The sequence below is a fragment of the Sarcophilus harrisii genome, chromosome 5 (genome assembly GCF_902635505.1).
Source record: "Sarcophilus harrisii chromosome 5, mSarHar1.11, whole genome shotgun sequence".
Lineage (NCBI taxonomy): Eukaryota > Metazoa > Chordata > Mammalia > Dasyuromorphia > Dasyuridae > Sarcophilus > Sarcophilus harrisii.
In genome coordinates, this window is record NC_045430.1 from 79,734,013 (window position 1) to 79,743,380 (window position 9,368).

The 9,368-nt window shown below is 31.9% G+C and overlaps 1 long non-coding RNA gene across 1 annotated transcript; it reads right to left on the minus strand.

Moving 5' to 3' along the window:
- Nucleotides 1-636: 636 nt before the first annotated feature.
- On the minus strand, nt 637-8,108 carry LOC116419361. Its single transcript, XR_004229649.1, has 3 exons — nt 8,008-8,108; nt 6,843-6,949; nt 637-1,117 (listed from the first exon to the last, which is right to left on the minus strand). It is a non-coding gene; the product is annotated as an uncharacterized LOC116419361 (long non-coding RNA).
- Between the last annotated feature and the right edge of the window lie 1,260 nt (nt 8,109-9,368).

A 9,368-nucleotide genomic window follows, 5' to 3' on the forward strand; every position in this document is an offset into this window, starting at 1 on the left:
TTTGCCCATAGTAAATGTTCCTGTTCATGTCAAACAATAACTGTTGGTGATACTACTTCAATCTCAGTGAATTATAACCTTTGAAGCAACTCATAAGCATGCTATAGAATTATTATTATTGGTAGTTTTATTGTTATTTGCAAAAGGTAGAATGAGTACAATAATTTGTGCTACTTTACATGGGGGCAAAGTTATTCAAGTAATTCAATTATATAATCCAGTTTTTGAGAAGTATTGTCCAAAAAAAATATCAGTCTTAACCTTATTATCCTAAAGACTGCTTCCAATTCCTTCTTCTGATACATATCAGAAATATCATCATAAACAAGTTACTTTTATCTCCCAGTGCTTAAAACAAAACAACAACCAAAAAAAATACCCTACAAAACTCTGAGACTCAAACTTATGAGTGAGTTGTCAACAAGCAACAGTTAAAAGACTTTCTAAACTACAATTCCCTTAAAATGGTAAAAACAAATCAGGATTTTAAAAAATCCATTTTTGTAAAAGAGCGTATCTCACAAAGTTCAACGCAGAAGAACTTAGAGAAGATGTTGAAATCTCAATCTCAGAAACAAAATTATCTGATCATAATTATTAGAGTTAAAAAGTAGAGAGGGCAAGTAACATCTTAAAATCAATTTTATTTTTAAATTTCTTCAAGGACACTCCATGTCTTTCTTAATAACTGTCAAGGACTACCTCGGCACCATTTGCCTTTAATGACTACTTAATTTTTTAAGCACTGTGACAGACTTCCATTAAGTGTGTGTTGCTTTGAGTTGTCTACACAGCAAGTCAAAAACACCCAAGATCAATATTGCAAGGAACTTCCTTTTAAGCCTATAATCAATGCTTGCCAATAATGAATAAACATTAATTATTAACCATGGATGTGGTCTGGAGTGTTTTACTTATGTCTGCTTTTAAAGTACTTGTAAAGGATTACTACTGTCAAGTGCATCCATTAAACAGAGATCATAGCACCGAGATCACAAAAAAGGGTCATAATTGTTGACAAGAGATGTTTATGAGACTCAGGTAACCTTTCTTTGATGCTGCATCTCTTCCTCTGTAGTGCACCACACTTTTCAATTCTGCTTGATTTTGTTTTGTTCTATTGAAAAAGGAAAAGCATAAATAAAGCATAATTTAGTGAGCTTTCAACAATGAATCTGATATTCTTCTAAAATTCATCTTTAATAAAATTTAACAAAAATGATATTTTTCATATCATTGCCAATGTCTGAGGAACATGTCTGTGTGGCTGTATAGGGTCCGCAATGAATAAATACTCTACTTTTACAGTTTTCTGGAGGATCTGTATCCCCTAAAATCAAAACACATGACCTGCAATTAAAATGAACATTTTTTTAAATGTCTTCAACTAAAGGGATAATTAACTCAAAATAAGAGATTTAATGATCTTTGCCTTGCCAGATACATAATTTCTTCTGAATATATGATCTCCACCAAATATTGCTCAGCTGAATGTTCAAATTCTTCTAGCTCCAATGCCTAGCTTAAAAGAAATCCTTGGCTATCTCATCTTTTAAGGAGTAGAAAACTTAAATTCCATCTATTTTCTTCCTGCTTACATTTGTCTCCCCTTCCCCCTGAGACCATTGGGGTTAAGTGACTTGCTCAGGGTCACACAGATAGGAAGTATTAAGTGTCTGAGATCAGATTTGAACTCAAGTCCTCCTGACTTCAAGGTTAGTGCTCTATCCACTACACCACCTAGATGGCCCCTGCTTACATTTCTATTGAAAATGATATGAAACCTAAGATCAGGAAAACTTTCTCTTATTAGTATCCTTTGTTTGGTACCTCAGATTTTTGACTCTAGGAAGCTTCCGTCTCCTTAGAAGAAGATTTTCAGTCACAGGCACCATGCTCTTTAGAATAATGCCAGTATTCCCTCAGCTAACTAAGACTTTAAGCTTAATCTATAATTAAATTTCTAACCACAGGTCTTGAAGTCTTCGTGACTTCTAGCTTCTGATGAACAGTCTACATCATTATTTCTAAAGGCTTACTTACATTAGACAATGATGATTTGCCCAAAGCCTTAAGCTCTGATTTTGTGGTTTCTCTGCTTTCAAACCCCAAGTCTATTTTATTCTTCCATGTAAAAGAATGGAATATAGGAAGAACATATAAAATGTTGAGCATAGGGACCAAAATCATTGTCTTTTGCACTTGCTAAACTGCATTCCTTGTCTTTCCACATGCAATTATAGCCAAACACAAAGTCTTACATAGAATCAGAAAGAGATGCTATGAAAATTCTTGCATATTAGTGAAATTTCTGAAAATCTAGAAGATCAATATTAATTAGTAAATATTTGAAGGTTCAAACCACTTCCTGATCATTTCTAAACCCCTTAGTCATCATTAATCCACATCTTCCTTGGTCTTAAAAGCACCCTTGGAAGCACCTTATGCCTTCATAGACTAGATATGACTTTATCTTGCCTGGAACCAAACTTCCACATCATTTCTAAGCCATTTTCCATCCCTGCCTCCTTTTTATTTCAATTTTATGTTTTTTAAGTCCCATATTTAATAGATAAGTACTGTCTTCAGTGCCTGGCAAATAACAAAGCACTTAAATACTTTCTCTTTCTGTCTCTGTGTCTCTTCTTGTCTATCTCTGTCTATCTGCCTCTCTGTGTCTGTCCATATCTCTCTGCCTCTGTCTCTTTCTCATACTTGATCTTTCTTCAAAAAGTCTAGGAACTCATTATTTTCCAAATTGATTTTTTCTTTTCCAGTTCTAATACTGTGATACATACTTCAATTATCTATACATGTGTAGCTATCTTTGTCTTTTCTAAAGATTTATAATTTGAAGTGGTCAAGAGAAAAATACATGAATCATGAGTTTCAGTATCATCTCCACAGAGTTTTGCCAAGTTTCATAAAATTAATATATGATAATATAAGGAAGAATCAAGCAAGCAAACAAATAAAAAAACGTCTCTTGAAAGCTCACTGAAATATGAAAGCCATGTCATTCTATCACCACTGTCCAAGAAAGCTAAAGGGTATAATGGAGGCAGTCTGGACTAGGAGTTAATAGAACTAGAGTTTAGCCCTAAGCCTGTCACTATGAAAACTGAGCAAGTCCTTTCACATCCATGAATCTTTATGTCAGTCTTAAAGACTTGAACAAGGCAGTTTTAAGGTCCCTTCTAGCTTCACTATTCTGAGATCAACATTTTCTTTGCCTTTTACAAGAGATGATCCAACTTGGATTTTTGTTCAGTTTGAATGGAGGCTAATCTCTTTGTTGAATTGGATACTTAAATGTCTATGGAACATTGAAAAAGCATAATAGAAGTAAAGGACTAGCTAATTTATCCCAGAGATAGCCATCTGGGAAGTGTTTTCTATTAATTCTTTGGAGGTTTTTCTGACCTTTATAGGTAATAGAAATAATCTCTAAACATTGACAAAATAAATAAAGAAAAGCATCCTAATATACTGATAAAATCTTAAAAAAAAAAAAAAAAACCTTGAATCACTTTTTAAGAATTTCCTGAATTACAGAACTTAATTTAAAAATTAGGTCATTGTTTAATACCCTTAAGATTAGAGATCTGAAATGCTTGTATTTTTCAAATAGAGAATAAAGTACTTTGCTATTTACTTTTTAGAGTAATAGGGCATTTAACAGCTAAAAGCCTGTATTTAACAGATTAAGAATGTGTAATCTGAACCTTTTCTTCATGATTAGATTTTCTTTTTGCCTTAAACTGAGAGTTTAACAGTATTTCCTTTAAAATCATTTTGGAAGTTCTAAGTATCATATCATTCTAGTTTATCTACATATGCTCATTCCAGTATTACACTTTGGGTTCCCATCTAGTTGTTTCAGCTTTTAATAGCAACAATTCCTATGTAAATATTGAAAATAAGTAAAAAATGAACATGGAAACCTCTTATTCCAATTGCAACACAACTCAAAATTAAAGAAATCAGGTTTCAAATAGTCATTAAATACAAGACAACCAAGAAATTCATTGTCCTATTAATTAAATTTTATTTATTTTTATTATATGTTATAATAACCTTCAAAATCCAATTTAACAAAAGTATTACTTATAAAAAACATTTCAAAATAAAATTTGAAAAGTAAAATACTGTTATCGCTGCTAATTATTACACAACAATGAACTCTTCTTCACTTTCTTAACAAACTTAACAAAATTAGCAATTTTTATAAACTTGAATATCTGGTTTCATTGAATTTAAAAATGAATGATAGACCAATTTTCATATTGAGTCAAAAGTAACAGGGATTTTTGCAAAGCAAAAGGGAAATCATAAAATCAGAGAAATAAATATGTGTTATAAGGACTAATTATTTGTGCTTTTATGTGTGCAAATCCCTTTGTAAGAAAAATCTTGATTCTCTTTTTTCTATGCAAAATATTTTCATTGCCTCTAGTTATTTTCCAATTATTAAATCTGTGCATGTCTTATATTCTCTTTTAATTACTTTTAATTCATTTATATATTCAGTAATAGTTGTCCTCAGTCACAGAATACACAGTAATAATACATATTTGTTCTATAAAACCTGTGTGGACTGGCCATCCACATTGTAGAGATTCACAACTCTCATTTTTCACTCTTTGAGTTAACTAATTTTTTTCTTTGACCTGTTTTACCACTTGGGCTTAGGTTTCTAGAGAAGGACCACCATTATTCAGTTACACAGAAAATTCTCTAAGGGTTTTAGGGGTTAGGGGAATATAATTTTGTTACACTTTAACTCAAATCCCCACCAATGCATTTTGTTTCCATAAATCACCCTTTCACAATAATGATACTTTTAGGTTTTAAACATAATCATTTCTTTAACAATAAAGTGAAAATGAATAACACAAATAATTATTATTATAGCAAATGTATAAATAATAAAACATATCACAATTCACAAATGAATCTGGGTTATACCCTCCCACGAATGTGTTCTCTTTTTGTATGGAAAACTATGCATATGTTTTGGGAAAATTAGTAGCAAAACAGATGAAAGAAGACATTTTTCATCTCTTCTATAATGTACTTTGTTCTGGTCATCAGTTTAAAAAAAAAGATTCTTCAGTTGTGATTTGCTGATTTATCTGTCCTATATCTAAATTAGCTGATGGAACAATCTGATTTAGTCCTTATCAAAACTTTAAACCTACATTCCTAAAACTGAATTAGTAAATATCCCTAGGTAATCAGGATATATCTGTATATTTGAAGTATATCTGTAATGAGGAGTCTTTATAGCTGAAACTCTAGAATGGAAAGTTGCTGTCCATAGATTCAGTCATTTCTATTTAACCTAGTTTTCTGGGGCTCAGGGACTGCAACACTACTCCTGGAGTCAGGAAGGGTCTATAACTCTTGGCAGGTCATATAGTTTTGTCTCAGTTTCCTTATCTGTAAAATGTGGATAATGATAACCTTTACCTCCTAGGATTACTATGAGGCTCAAATGAGATAATATTTGTAAAACATTCAGCATAATACATGTCACATAGTAGGCAAGTTATAAATGCTCATTCTCTTCTATCTGCTTCCCACCCTTTTCCCTTTGAAAGTTTTGTTTATAAACTATTATGTTCAGATGGTCTTCAAACAAATGGTGATATCTTTTGCTTAGGATCTGCTGTTGTGAATTTCTATCTACTTATTTGGAACTTCAACTAATTCAACTTTATTAAGTTGTAGTGCTTATAGGGAATAATTTTCTAAGGTTCCCACCAATTTTTGAGGTTACTAGTTTGTTCATTTGTATGTAAATTTGTTACCTTTTCATAATTTTCTTAATAAAGGCATTCTAGTGCTATTTTCTTCTCCAGCCCATTTTACAGATAAGGAACTGAGGGAAATCATTAAAAGACTTGCCCAGGATCATACAATTCATAAGTATCTGAGGCTGGATCTGAACCCATGAAGCTACCTTCCCATTTCCAAGTCCCATGTCCCAGTGCACCACCTAATTATGATTCTAGAAATAGACAAATTTCTAGTTTTATTTAACAAAATGCAGAAAAACCTTCTATCAGTCTGATATCTTATTGTCCCACAAATATTAAAAAATTGCATTAAAACTCCATAAACTTGTACATCATGACAACTTTTGTTTCATATGCTCTTCTGAGCAAAACGCAGCATGTTTTCCATCAAACTAATAACTCATGTGTTTCATGCAGACCAAAATTTCATGTTAAAACTGATTCCTTGTTAAATGCTTTGAAAAGGAATTTTGGTAACATATCTTGTTTCTATAAACAAAGGTAAATTTGTAGTTAGGTGGTCAACTTATTTCAGATTTTCTTTCAGCCCAATGCCTATGGTCTCTTCATAGTCATTCATTTCAAGGTACCATTAAATAGACTCTCATCCAACCAGCAAGTAAAGTATATATCATAAAACATCATTCCTGATAGATTTATACACTTTTAGTAGAAATGACATAGATTTGTTCCATTGAGGTTTTTCTTCTCCTTTCATTATTCCTAATTTTGTTTTTGCTGCTGCTGCTACTGCTTCCACTGTTGCTGTTGATCAATTTGATTTATTTTGTTACTTTGGGTTGCTATCTTAAACTACTTTTACAAAAAATAATCAATACCATTTTGGTCTTACTTATCCCTATTATTAAAAGATCTGCCCAATGAGATAAATTCAATAAATGTGAACATATATTAAAAGTCAATGTGTTCTATATCAGGATTATACTGTAAGGCTTGTATAATCAAGTTATTTGTGGAATGAATTTGTTGCACACTACTTTTACCTCTTCCAGAAAGAATGTAATTTTATAAGTAGCTTACTTTGTGCTTTATTGCAAAACATTTTTCTCTTAAGTGCATTTTTTGTTTTCTTTATACATTTATTTGTCCATAACCTCTTCTTGTGACCAGCATTTCTCAGCCAATATCTAGCATGTAATGGAAGAAACCAAAAGAAGAGAGTTATCATAGTTTTTCTTTTTCCTTTTCTCCAGCTATAAAATTAAAGTATGTTAAATTTCTTACCAATAAACTTAGAACTATTGGAAGCAAAGGAATTACAATATTAAGATTTGCTGAGAGTTGCCCACATGCCATATTTCTAACAGGTGGAAGTAGTTTGGATTGATTATACCAAAATGTCATGTAGACAATGCATAAAACCAGATGGACTATGCTGGAATAATTTTAAAAGATTGAAGAAACTAAAATTTTGTAGAGGTAAATGATTCCTGTGACAGTCTGCCAATGGAAGCTACCTGTTCCTAATATGATAGTAAAATGTTTTACTAATCTTCTAATCTAATCAAATTTTCAGTTAAAAGTAACATATTCTTCAATAATACTCTTTAAAAATCCCTGTCTTAATCCAAATGAATGCTGGCAAAACAAATCTCATACAATGGGAAATAGAATACTTTGTCTACTGTAGAAGTTTCCTCGTTCCTACAAATACTTTTTAAAATGGTTAGTCACAACCAATATATGATTTATATTATTTCCATTTCTTTCCAGAGATATAAATCCAATATACACAAGGGTTTTATGTGACTTATATTCTTTAAATATGAACATATAGTCCTTTTTTTTTTTAACACAACAAGCAGTAGTCTCACATTCCTTGTTGACTTCTGCAATTGGTTGGAGCCCGTTTCTTATGTGCTTGTGATCCTCTATTGATTCACACTTTCAAAGGAATCATGTAAAGTTTCCATGACCATGGAACAATATAGTCTATGATATCAATGTATCTGGTAAAATATTGAAAAGACTTGGAGAAACTGATGAAAATTTCTGAGGTTTTGATGAAAACGAATTGCTTCCTATTGCCAAGTATAAGATCAGTGATAGCCGAGTACAGTATTTTATTACATAGCTCTAATTTCTGTCTATATCTCTACATTTATATACCTTTATTGGACTGCAATTTACATTGTTTGGTACAACAATTTCTTTCCTTAGCTTGCATCACTTCTCAATGTCTTACCTGTCATATGATTTCACCATAAGTCCTCCATAAACAACAGACCACAAAAATTTAGTTGAATGGAAAATTTAAAAGGCTGTTGTCTGAGAAGTCTCAGGGTTTCAGCTATATTAACACTTGCTTAGAATCTAGTTCCCTAGGTATCTTCAACCTTGCTAGATAATGTCATAATGTGTCATGTGACCTTTCAGACTATAGCAGTGTCTTTATTCCATGGTGAGCAGTGTTTGATAAATTCATAGGTGCCTAATGCTGCTAAACACATTTAGAAAAACATCATAAAACCTGACCCTATGTCAGTGGGTTTCAAGTGATTCAGGCATACATCTTCAATCCATATACATGGTCATTGAATTTCTCAGTGACAACTCACTTCATAGCTAAGAATTCCCATTTGTATGTGAAGTAATGAGGCTTGCTGCCATTCGACTTTCTGCTCACAAATTTAAAAAGTCACTGTTTATCATTACTATCTTAGTATTAGACAGCTCCCACTATCATTAGGCTAGCATACATGCAATATAAAAATCTTGTGTGAACCTACAAATCAATCTGGAAAAGGAAGACCCTCAGAGTTTCTTGTCAAAGCAGAAACAGTTGTTATTTACATTCACTCTGAGCTATTGTTGGCTAATGAAAGAGAGCCAGAGTAATTTGGGTTGTATTTGCTAATGCATTTTGAATTTTGTACTTCTCATGTAGAGCAAATAGCCAGGGGAATGGGGATTTATCTATTTTTATCTATCTATACATTTTTAAAAATTCTATACTCATTGTCAAATAGGCTATATAAGGCAAATACATTAATGTATTTGCAGAATATTAATTATAACCACAAATACAGAGACTAAATTAGATAGCTATTATATTGATCCTCATTCTTACATTATATTCATATTTATAATGAATGTAACAGTAGCATCATAAGTATGCAAACACAACAGCTTAAACAGCACCAATAATCTGCAGGCTTACATTCAGTAGAAAACAACTAATGGACTGCAGCACAGTTTCCTTTCTATGAACAGTTAAATGTCATGCATAATGGAATAGCGTAACTACTAATATCAGATTTAGGCTAGATCATTTGAACTTATTATTATGGGTAAGAACAACTGATCTTTGAAGTAGTCCAAAATAAGATACTTCTAGCTTTTGCAATGTCTTGATTATTCAGATTTTCTTTGCTCCTCAGCTGGTTGTTAGAGGAGACTCCAAAATGATTGGTATAAAATGTGGATGTAGATCCTATTCCACCAAAAGTAGGGGAGGACTTTTAATCAGTAATAATCTATAAAAACCTAAGTTAAAGGATAAATATAGATGAACATACTCTCTGGAGCATTGGATGAATAGACCAT